The following is a 9,988-nucleotide window of genomic DNA, read 5'->3' on the forward strand; positions in this document are numbered from 1 at the left end:
GCTGCGCTATTCTGATAGCTCGAGTATTACGATGACTCTTCGAATATTTAATACTAAAATATGAGCCTGTTTAAAACTTAAAACCACATAACCTTTCGATAACTCTTTTTGTGAAAACCTAAACATACATGTACATGCAAAATCAGATACAACTTTAAGATATATATATATACACACACACACACACACACACACACACACTAATTTACAAATATACATATCATAATTTCCTATCCCTCTTACAAACATAATAAAGATAAAGGCGAGGGAAAACAATAGCTACGGTAATACAAAAGAACCGAATAAACAGAAAATAAACATAACTCTCCTGAAGCTTCGTCTTCCATATCCTGAAAAGGAATAACCTGTAGGGGAGTGAGAACGTCGTCCTCGCTTGTTCTCACTAAAGGATTACAGAAATTGCTATAACAAGATACGTAAAGATAAAATCATTCTTAGAGTTCAGTGATCATTGCTCGTCTTATGAGTCTTTCCAAAAACCATAGCTTCACATTCGTAATCCAAAAAATTCCTTTTTGAAAACTTGCTAAATTTCTCAAATATTCTAAAACAAAACCTTTTTCCTTTCTTAAAGAAAATGTCTGAAAAGTTTTTCCTAGACCGCAACCATGAAAGCAGTTACCTACGCGGTAAAAATGATCATCCCGTTCCAAGCATAGGTTCATTAAGTCTATACTGAACCGATCAGATACTTTATACAGAACTAGGACTCAATATACCAATCACGGCCTCAAGCCCATCCAATCCAACACGGCCCCCGGCCCAAACAGCTCAATCAGCAACCAACTCATCACAAACCAATCAATTCAAACACAATCACAATTAATATGGTTCAAGCACAATGAAGAGCAATTACAACAAGTATAACAGTTAGCAGTTAACATAAGTATTCACATAGGCAAACCAAATACAATATGCACACCGAAACAATATCACATAGATGCAAATGATGAATGCCTGTCCTACTGGCTGTGATATCACATTGTCGGTTCAATTGCCAACCCGACACATTCCCATGGGAATGTTGCCCTTCGGTCACGTATAAATGGGAACCCTCTGGGATAACGTGCCCGCCACATGGTCCAGGATGTCAGTGCCTGCACACTCTTGTGATCCGAAAGGATGTGAGCGGGATACTTTGCCTCCGACCTCACATCTACACGTAAGCGGAATTAACCACCGTCCTTGCCAGGCGCAAGCGACATATCAACAATCTCGTCAATTATCAAATCTCTCAGCATAAGCGGGACGAACCCGGCCCTTACGCCTACCAAACAATAACTCATCAATCTTGATGATATCCACAATCAATCAGGCTCAATACCTTATTTCAAAATCATTCTTGACCCATTTACTTTTAAATAACAAACGTAGTCAAATCACAGCTAGCCAATAATCACTTTTCAAAACGGAGCCACTTTCTCCATCTTTCCAACACTTCCAAAAATCTCAAAACCATGCCAAGTTCAAAATCTCTTTGAAAGACTCAATCATTCATTTCTAAATCAAGATTTGGTCGTAAGATTCTTCAGCAGAGTCCCAAGACTTCCGGGGAGAATAACCTAACTCATTTCTTAAATTCCTTGAAAACCTCCGGAACTATAACTTCTTGAGTTGAATAAATAGAATAGGGTTTAAACCCAAAACCAAATCGTGTTTCCAATTATGCCGAACCAATTTCAAGACCAACCAAACTTAAGCCAAAACCAATTTCAGTTTCATTCTTAAATCTATTTCCAAGGGCTCGGGAAGTGTTTCAATTTTAATAAATCAAAGTTCCAGAAAATACTTCAAGCTCTTCCTAAATGTCGTAAAGTGAAATAGATTAATTGAAAACCAGGTTTATTTTTAAATCCATTAAAATCCCTCCAAAATCTGTTTATGTAAATCAAATTACAAAACATAAGAAAATTTCATATTTAAATTGATTTTTAAGGCATAATTCCTTTCTTAATAATTACATCAAAAATATAGAGATTTTCCTAATAAGGCAAGTTCAAACAAAATTTATTTCTCAAACATTTAAGTCAAAGCATAATTTATTCTTTTCCAAAATAATAATTCCAATCAAAATCTCTGATTTTCTAGAAATTTCGGCAGCATTTCCCCTAAAACTTGGACTTTGCCACCCTTTCTGGGTCCCAACAAAACCAATCATCAACTCTTTCTAACAGGTTCAAGACCAAATCAGTTTCCAATAAAACAAAACTCAACTTTCAAATTATCAAAAATCATTCAAATCAACCAATCCAGAAATCTCCAATTTATCAAAATCATACATTGTTACAATCAAACAGGCAACCATATTCATTCAAGATAAAACCAGACAATTCATAAGACTCACATAACCACCAAAAATACATTTTGTACAGCATATCTATTTATAACAATTTCTAATTTAAATAAAACTAGTTTGTACAAAAGCCCCTACCTCAAAATGCAATTCCATAACCCAAACGCCTCATCAAGTCCTTTCCGCCTCAAACCGAACTGACGGGAACTACAACCTCAGCTCCCAGCCACTTTTGCAACAGTCTCAACAACTCTAATCACAACATACAACAACCGAAACTCAATCGTATAGCAACTAACGCCACAAACCTCAGCGTATGATAATAGAACAGTAACTAAAGGGCTTTCAAATCGAAAACGCTTACCGAACCGAAAGAAGAACGGCTGAACCGACACAGCGGCGGTCTCCGAACCGGCTCGGCGGCAGCCCGGCAGCCACCTCAAGTGACAGCGGTTACGAATTCCAATCACGACGACTGAAACCAACAGGCAGTAACTATAGTACCCTCGGAATTCAAAAAGGACAGAAACCTCAAATAAAACCCTTACCGGAAGAGTTCTCCGGCGACGGCAGCGAGGTTCTCCGGCGACAAAAATGGGCAGAAACTCCGGTGTGGTTTCGGCGGCCACAACAGCTTCTCCTGCAGCCATTCACAACGGGCGGCAACCACTGTAGCAGCTGGTTGGATGGCGGCAGTTTCTGACGGCAAAGCGAGCTCCGGCAGCGTCGCAGGTGGTTTCCCCCTCTCTCCCGTCGGGTTCATCTCAGGCGACGGCGCGGTTACAGTGGCAGCAGCAGCGGGCTCCACGACGACTTCCTCTCGCGCTTCCCCTGTGCGCGACCCCAACGGCGGCAAATCGGCTAGGACGCAGTGAGGGCGATGGCTCTGACAAAGACGGAACGCTCGGCGGCACAGGGTGCGACGGGGCTCGCGGTGGTAGAGCGCGATGACTCCCTCTTCTCCTCGCGTCATTCTGCTTCTTCTGCCTGCGAGCTTGACAACGGTGGCCATGGAAGCTCCTCGCGCGGCGGTGGGGAGGCAGTGTGGTGCGGCGGTCTCCTCTCTCCTCGGTCAGGCGACGGCGCGATGGCGGAGAAGCCCAGTGCGCGGCGCAGTCTCTTTCCTCCCCTCCTCTTCTTCTTCTCCTCCACGGATCCGTTTCCCCCTTCCCTCTCTATTTCTTTCTTTCTTCTATTTTCACAGCTGTTGCTGCTGGTTGAATTGGGGAAGGCTGCGGCTGTGTGTGTTTAGGTTAGAGGGCAGCAGCAGCTGCTGCTGAGCGTGGGTGGAGGGAACCGAGTCATGGTAACGGGTTACTGGGTTAGGGTTTCCTTATTTTGAAAATTAGGGTTAGGGTTAAATTGGTAATTTCACTTAAAATAGGGATAATATAGTAATTAGAATTAAATTCTAATCCAACAATAATAATGTATAAAAATACTATTTGCTCATCAATTTCACACTTCATTTTCAATAAAATGTTCAAATCCAAATATTAGAAATAATATACTTAATTTCTTCATTTTCCAAAATACTAATATCAATATTCTAAAATATTAATTATTTAGTCCAAATCATATAAAAATCCTTATTATTTCACAACTACCAACTTTACAATTTAAATATATAAAATAACTCAATAATTGTAAAATTAGATAAAATCTTAATTTAAATAGCCCAAACTCATTATTTTTGGATTTCTAGAACTTTAAGTTGTAAATAGAAAAATAATCCATAATTATAGAGTTTGGATGAAAACCTTAATTTATTTCAAATCCAATTAATCAAAATTGCCTCAAATTATTTTCAATAAACTGATTTCCTGAAAATAAAACTGTAAATAAATATATGATTTGATATTAGTTCAAAATAGGACTTTTCAAAAGTCTTGGGTCTTACATTCCACCCACCTTATAAAAATTTTCGCCCTCGGAAATTGATACAAAATGAAAGAAATCTCATAACAGTTCACCCTTGAACACATTTAAGGAAGAAGCAAAAATATATCTCAAAATATAAACATATATACGATTTTCAAATACTTTGATGGTTGTATGCATAAAGATACAAAGGTAGGAGTATGGTTGCAAGGCAAACATTACAAGATAGGCTCAAATGCAAAAGATGACATGGGTCAAACATGTGATAGTAAGGCAAGGCATTGAAGGTCATAAAACAGGATGAGGTTATAACGACGTGCTCAACATCCGCACACTAATCTCATCTCAACCTCAAAGCTTCAACTTTCCAACTCCATCAAGCACTTTACAATCCCCATATTCGATCATAAGCCTGAGAACCGCAAATCCGTTCGTAAGGAACAATACACCCACAACTCATAACGTTGTACATCTACCGTTTCAACTTCCGTATGCACATATCACGTCTTAAAGAACTAACGCATCACGTGACTACATCTACAAGTCACACGTGATATCAAAACAATTCTCGAGTCTACTCAGAAGGATACAAGATTCAGAAAGGAGAGACACATGCCAGGAATAATACTCATAGACTCGAGAGACTGTATCCAATTCAGGTAACAAAGACACTCAACCAATGAAGTTTGCTAGAAATAAATTGATTGACAACTTCAAGGATAACCCTTGTATCAAAGAAATCCAACAGGACCAATAAGAAGAAAATTCAGTGCATTATTTTGAAACAAATTCAAGCTGAGTCAAAGAAGCATGGGGTTTGCAGTAGTGAAGATTTCAAACCCAAAATAGAGCTCACCAAACTCAAGAGCATGATTAAAAATACTCTCGAATAAATTGTTCTCAAAAGAATCGAAAACTTGCAAAAATCATTTCGTAGTCTGAAAGAGAAGTTAAACAACAAACATCCTTCAAGAGAGTAACAAAAGTATAAACGTGACTTTGCTTTTAATACACTTTCAAGTTGAAGTAGATCATGTAGAGTTTTAAAAACAAGGTGCTCACAAGTTTGGCTAAAGGCTAAAATATTCCCTCAAATATTTTAAAAAGATAATTAGGTGCACAACTTAACCAAAAGCAATCATAAAACTCGGAAGAGAAATCAAATGCTTGTTCAAAATTTTCCAAAGCCCATATTCAAACAAGCGTGTATAACATTTATAGCGAGGACAAAAGAGGGAGTTAAACTCTCTTTAGAAAAGAAATTCCGAGGTAAAATTTTGCTTACAATCTGGTAAGGAAACAAGTGGTGCGTTACAAACGGACAGGTTTCCATTAAACAAGGAAACTTTTCAAAACCTCATTTAAAATAGCGCATGTCAATTTTAAAACAATTTTTGTCAAAAATTGAACAATGGTTTCAATTATAACCAAGCAACTAAAAAATTAAGTTCGATTTGGAACTTCTTCAAAGAGACTCCAATTTGCTTTATAAAATTCAAAACAAGACTCTAAAAGTATACTTGAAATCACCATCTCACAACAATATTCAAGAAGATTAGGATTTACTTGAAAAGGCGTCAAGCCATACAAGAAAAGATCTTAAACCAAAATAGTTCAAACAAGATCCACTAGGATTGAGTCATCCACAATCTTTCAATTGATCCAAAGAATACAAAGTCATAGGAAAAGACAACCCAATCATCAGTAGTTCCTCAAGGATAAACCTTTGACTAAAAACTCTTATAGAGACAATGAGAGAATAAACGATGTACTAATTTGAAATGAATCAAACTGACTCATATAAGAATGAGATTCACCAGAGAAGAAAAACCAACATCAATGGTAATGTCCACAAAATGTAAAAGTTTAGTTAAAATAAGGTCAAGTATGACATTCATAGAGATGGAAGGCTTAATAGAGAATTTAGTCCGTTCATAGGAAGAAAGCTACGAGTCCAACACTTTCAAAAGAACAACAATGGCATAAACCATATAACATGCTAAATCAAACTCAATTCAAAATAAGTTAGGTAAAGCTTATCAAACGAAACTCAACCGGGACAAAAGTGATAAATCCTTTCTTTTCAAAATATTGAAAAATACCCAATTACATAATCAAATGAAGATGTGCGTTGGAACTATAGTAAAATTACTAGAAAGCCAAATTATAATTTAAAGTAAATGCAGTTCCACAAACTAGTAAAAATATAGGCGGGATATTAGAAATAAATAGTTATTAAACTGTATAAGAAATCTTCAAGTCCCACATATGTAGATAAGTATATATCCAATCAACAACAAATTTGTATAGAATCTCAAAATTGGCTGTGATCACTGTCGAATGAGAGAAAAACTGAATCAACAATTTCTCTAAAAATGGACTCGGACTCAGGAGTTATAATGTACAACACAATAGGATAAGTTCAAAGCTGTATCAAAGAACACGTGAATCAAGAAGAACTCAAACAGAGAAAGACAAATACAACAAGGATTTCAAACAAGCATATGCACTTAGGATCAAACAAGAATACATATGAATAAAGGAATAGAGTGGAACATCAAACTACTTTTCAAGAGGAGTAGCAAACAAGAACTTCAAGTTAGGACATGAAAGAACAGGTCGACTCGAGCAAAATCCAAGATACACAACTGAATAGCCTCGAGAAATAGTTTCTAACGTTCCCAAAACCCGCGATTCGCTTTGCTCAAAACTCGTATATCATCTATGATAACCCATTAGTGCCTTCATATACATAATTCACTAGTATTAAGCCGGCCAAACTTAATACCAAAAATCATGCAATGCAAGACTAACAGCGTTAATCAATAGATCGTCATGTGCATAAAGCCTTAATTCTCGTCATCAGACAAGACCTAATACATGACAAAAGCTCAGAGTATGCAATTGAAGCATAGCCAGTCCATTCCTCAGGCTCTACAGGAAAGACCGCTCTGATACCACAAATGTAACACCCTAACTATCAAAATGTCACGCTTCCGGCTGCGCTATTCTGATAGCTCGAGTATTACGATGACTCTTCGAATATTTAATACTAAAATATGAGCCTGTTTAAAACTTAAAACCATATAACCTTTCGATAACTCTTTTTGTGAAAACCTAAACATACATGTACATGCAAAATCAGATACAACTTTAAGATATATATATATACACACACACACACACACACACACTAATTTACAAATATACATATCATAATTTCCTATCCCTCTTACAAACATAATAAAGATAAAGGCGAGGGAAAACAATAGCTACGGTAATACAAAAGGACCGAATAAACAGAAAATAAACATAACTCTCCTGAAGCTTCGTCTTCCATATCCTGAAAAGGAATAACCTGTAGGGGAGTGGGAACGTCGTCCTCGCTTGTTCTCACTATAGGATTACAGAAATTGCTATAACAAGATACGTAAAGATAAAATCATTCTTAGAGTTCAGTGATCATTGCTCGTCTTATGAGTCTTTCCAAAAACCATAGGTTCACATTCGTAATCCAGAAAATTCCTTTTTGAAAACTTGCTAAATTTCTCAAATATTCTAAAACAAAACCTTTTTCCTTTCTTAAAGAAAATGTCTGAAAAGTTTTTCCTAGACCGCAACCATGAAAGCAGTTACCTACGCGGTATAAATGATCATCCCGTTCCAAGCATAGGTTCATTAAGTCTATACTGAACCGATCAGATACTTTATACAGAACTAGGACTCAATATACCAATCACGGCCTCAAGCCCATCCAATCCAACACGGCCCCCGGCCCAAACAGCTCAATCAGCAACCAACTCATCACAAACCAATTAATTCAAACACAATCACAATTAATATGGTTCAAGTACAATGAAGAGCAATTACAACAAGTATAACAGTTAGCAGTTAACATAAGTATTCACATAGGCAAACCAAATACAATATGCACACCGAAACAATATCACAAAGATGCAAATGATGAATGCCTGTCCTACTGGCTGTGATATCACATTGTCGGTTCAATTGCCAACCCGACACATTCCCATGGGAATGTTGCCCTTCGGTCACGTATAAATGGGAACCCTCTGGGATAACGTGCCCGCCACACGGTCCAGGATGTCAGTGCCTGCACACTCTTGTGATCCGAAAGGATGTGAGCGGGATACTTTGCCTCCGACCTCACATCTACACGTAAGCGGAATTAACCACCGTTCTTGCCAGGCGCAAGCGACTTATCAACGATCTCATCAATTATCAAATCTCTCAGCATAAGCGGGACGAACCCGGCCCTTACGCCTACCAAACAATAACTCATCAATCTTGATGATATCCACAATCAATCAGGCTCAATAACTGATTTCAATAAAGTGAAATAGATTAATTGAAAACCAGGTTTATTTTTAAATCCATTAAAACCCCTCCAAAATCTGTTTATGTAAATCAAATTACAAAACATAAGAAAATTTCATATTTAAATTGATTTTTAAGGCATAATTCCTTTCTTAATAATTACATCAAAAATATAGAGATTTTCCTAATAAGGCAAGTTCAAACATAATTTATTTCTCAAACATTTAAGTCAAAGCATAACTTATTCTTTTCCAAAATAACAATTCCAATCAAAATCTCTAATTTTCTAGAAATTTTGGCAGCATCTCCCCTAAAACTTGGACTTTGCCACCCTTTCCTGGTCCCAACAAAACCAATCATCAACTCTTTCTAACAGGTTCAAGACCAAATCAGTTTCCAATAAAATAAAACTCAACTTTCAAATTATCAAAAATCATTCAAATCAACCAATCCAGAAATCTCCAATTTATCAAAATCATACATTGTTACAATCAAACAGGCAACCATATTCATTCAAGATAAAACTAGACAATTCATAAGACTCACAAAACCACCAAAAATATATTTTGTACAGCATATCTATTTATAACAATTTCTAATTTAAATAAAACTAGTTTGTACAAAAGCCCCTACCTCAAAACGCAATTCCATAACCCAAACGCCTCATCAAGTCCTTTTCGCCTCAAACCGAACTGACGGGAACTAAAACCTCAGCTCCCAGCCACTTTTGCAACAGTCTCAACAACTCTAATCACAACATACAACCACCGAAACTCAATCGTATAGCAACTAACGCCACAAACCTCAGCGTATGATAACAGAACAGTAACTAAAGGGCTTTCAAATCGAAAACGCTTACCAAACCGAAGGAAGAACGTTTGAACCGACACAGCGGCGGTCTCCGTACCAGCTCGGCGGCAGCCCGACAGCCACCTCAAGTGACAACGGCTACGAATTCCAATCACGACGACTGAAACCAACAGGCAGTGACTATAGTACCCTCGGAATTCAAAAAGGACAGAAACCTCAAATAAAACCCTTACCGGAAGAGTTCTCCGGCGACGGTAGCGAGGTTCTCCGGCGACAAAAATGGGCAGAAACTCCGGTGTTGTTTCGGCGGCCACAACAGCTTCTCCTGCAGCCATTCACAACGGGCGGCAACCACTGTAGCAGCTGGTTGGATGGCGGCAGTTTTTGACAGCAAAGGGAGCTCCGGCAGCGTCGCAGGTGGTTTCCCCCTCTCTCCCGTCGGGTTCATCTCAGGCGACGGCGCGGTTACAGTGGCAGCGGCAGCGGGCTCCACGACGACTTCCTCTCGCGCTTCCCCTGTGCGCGACCCCAACGGCGGCAAATCGGCGAGGACGCAGTGAGGGCGACGGCTCTGACAAGGACAGAACCCTCGGCGGCACAGGGTGCGACGGGGCTCGCGGCGGCAGAGCGCGATGACTCCCTCTTCTC

At 38.5% G+C, this 9,988-nt stretch overlaps 2 long non-coding RNA genes across 3 annotated transcripts; both read right to left on the bottom strand.

The window, feature by feature from the left end:
• On the bottom strand, window positions 1,619-9,621 carry LOC107612376. Of its 2 annotated transcripts, XR_002352564.1 has the most exons (4): window positions 9,390-9,621; window positions 9,152-9,277; window positions 8,848-8,852; window positions 1,619-1,629 (listed from the first exon to the last, which is right to left on the bottom strand). It is a non-coding gene; the product is annotated as an uncharacterized LOC107612376 (long non-coding RNA). The 2 variants fall into 2 exon arrangements; XR_002352563.1 differs by lacking the exon at window positions 9,390-9,621 and having other exon boundaries at window positions 9,152-9,383.
• Window positions 2,451-2,990, bottom strand: LOC107611101. The gene is made up of 3 exons (XR_002352565.1): window positions 2,863-2,990; window positions 2,679-2,789; window positions 2,451-2,566 (listed from the first exon to the last, which is right to left on the bottom strand). It is a non-coding gene; the product is annotated as an uncharacterized LOC107611101 (long non-coding RNA).

The sequence above is a fragment of the Arachis ipaensis genome, chromosome B08 (assembly GCF_000816755.2).
Source record: "Arachis ipaensis cultivar K30076 chromosome B08, Araip1.1, whole genome shotgun sequence".
In the NCBI taxonomy this organism is placed as follows: domain Eukaryota; kingdom Viridiplantae; phylum Streptophyta; class Magnoliopsida; order Fabales; family Fabaceae; genus Arachis; species Arachis ipaensis.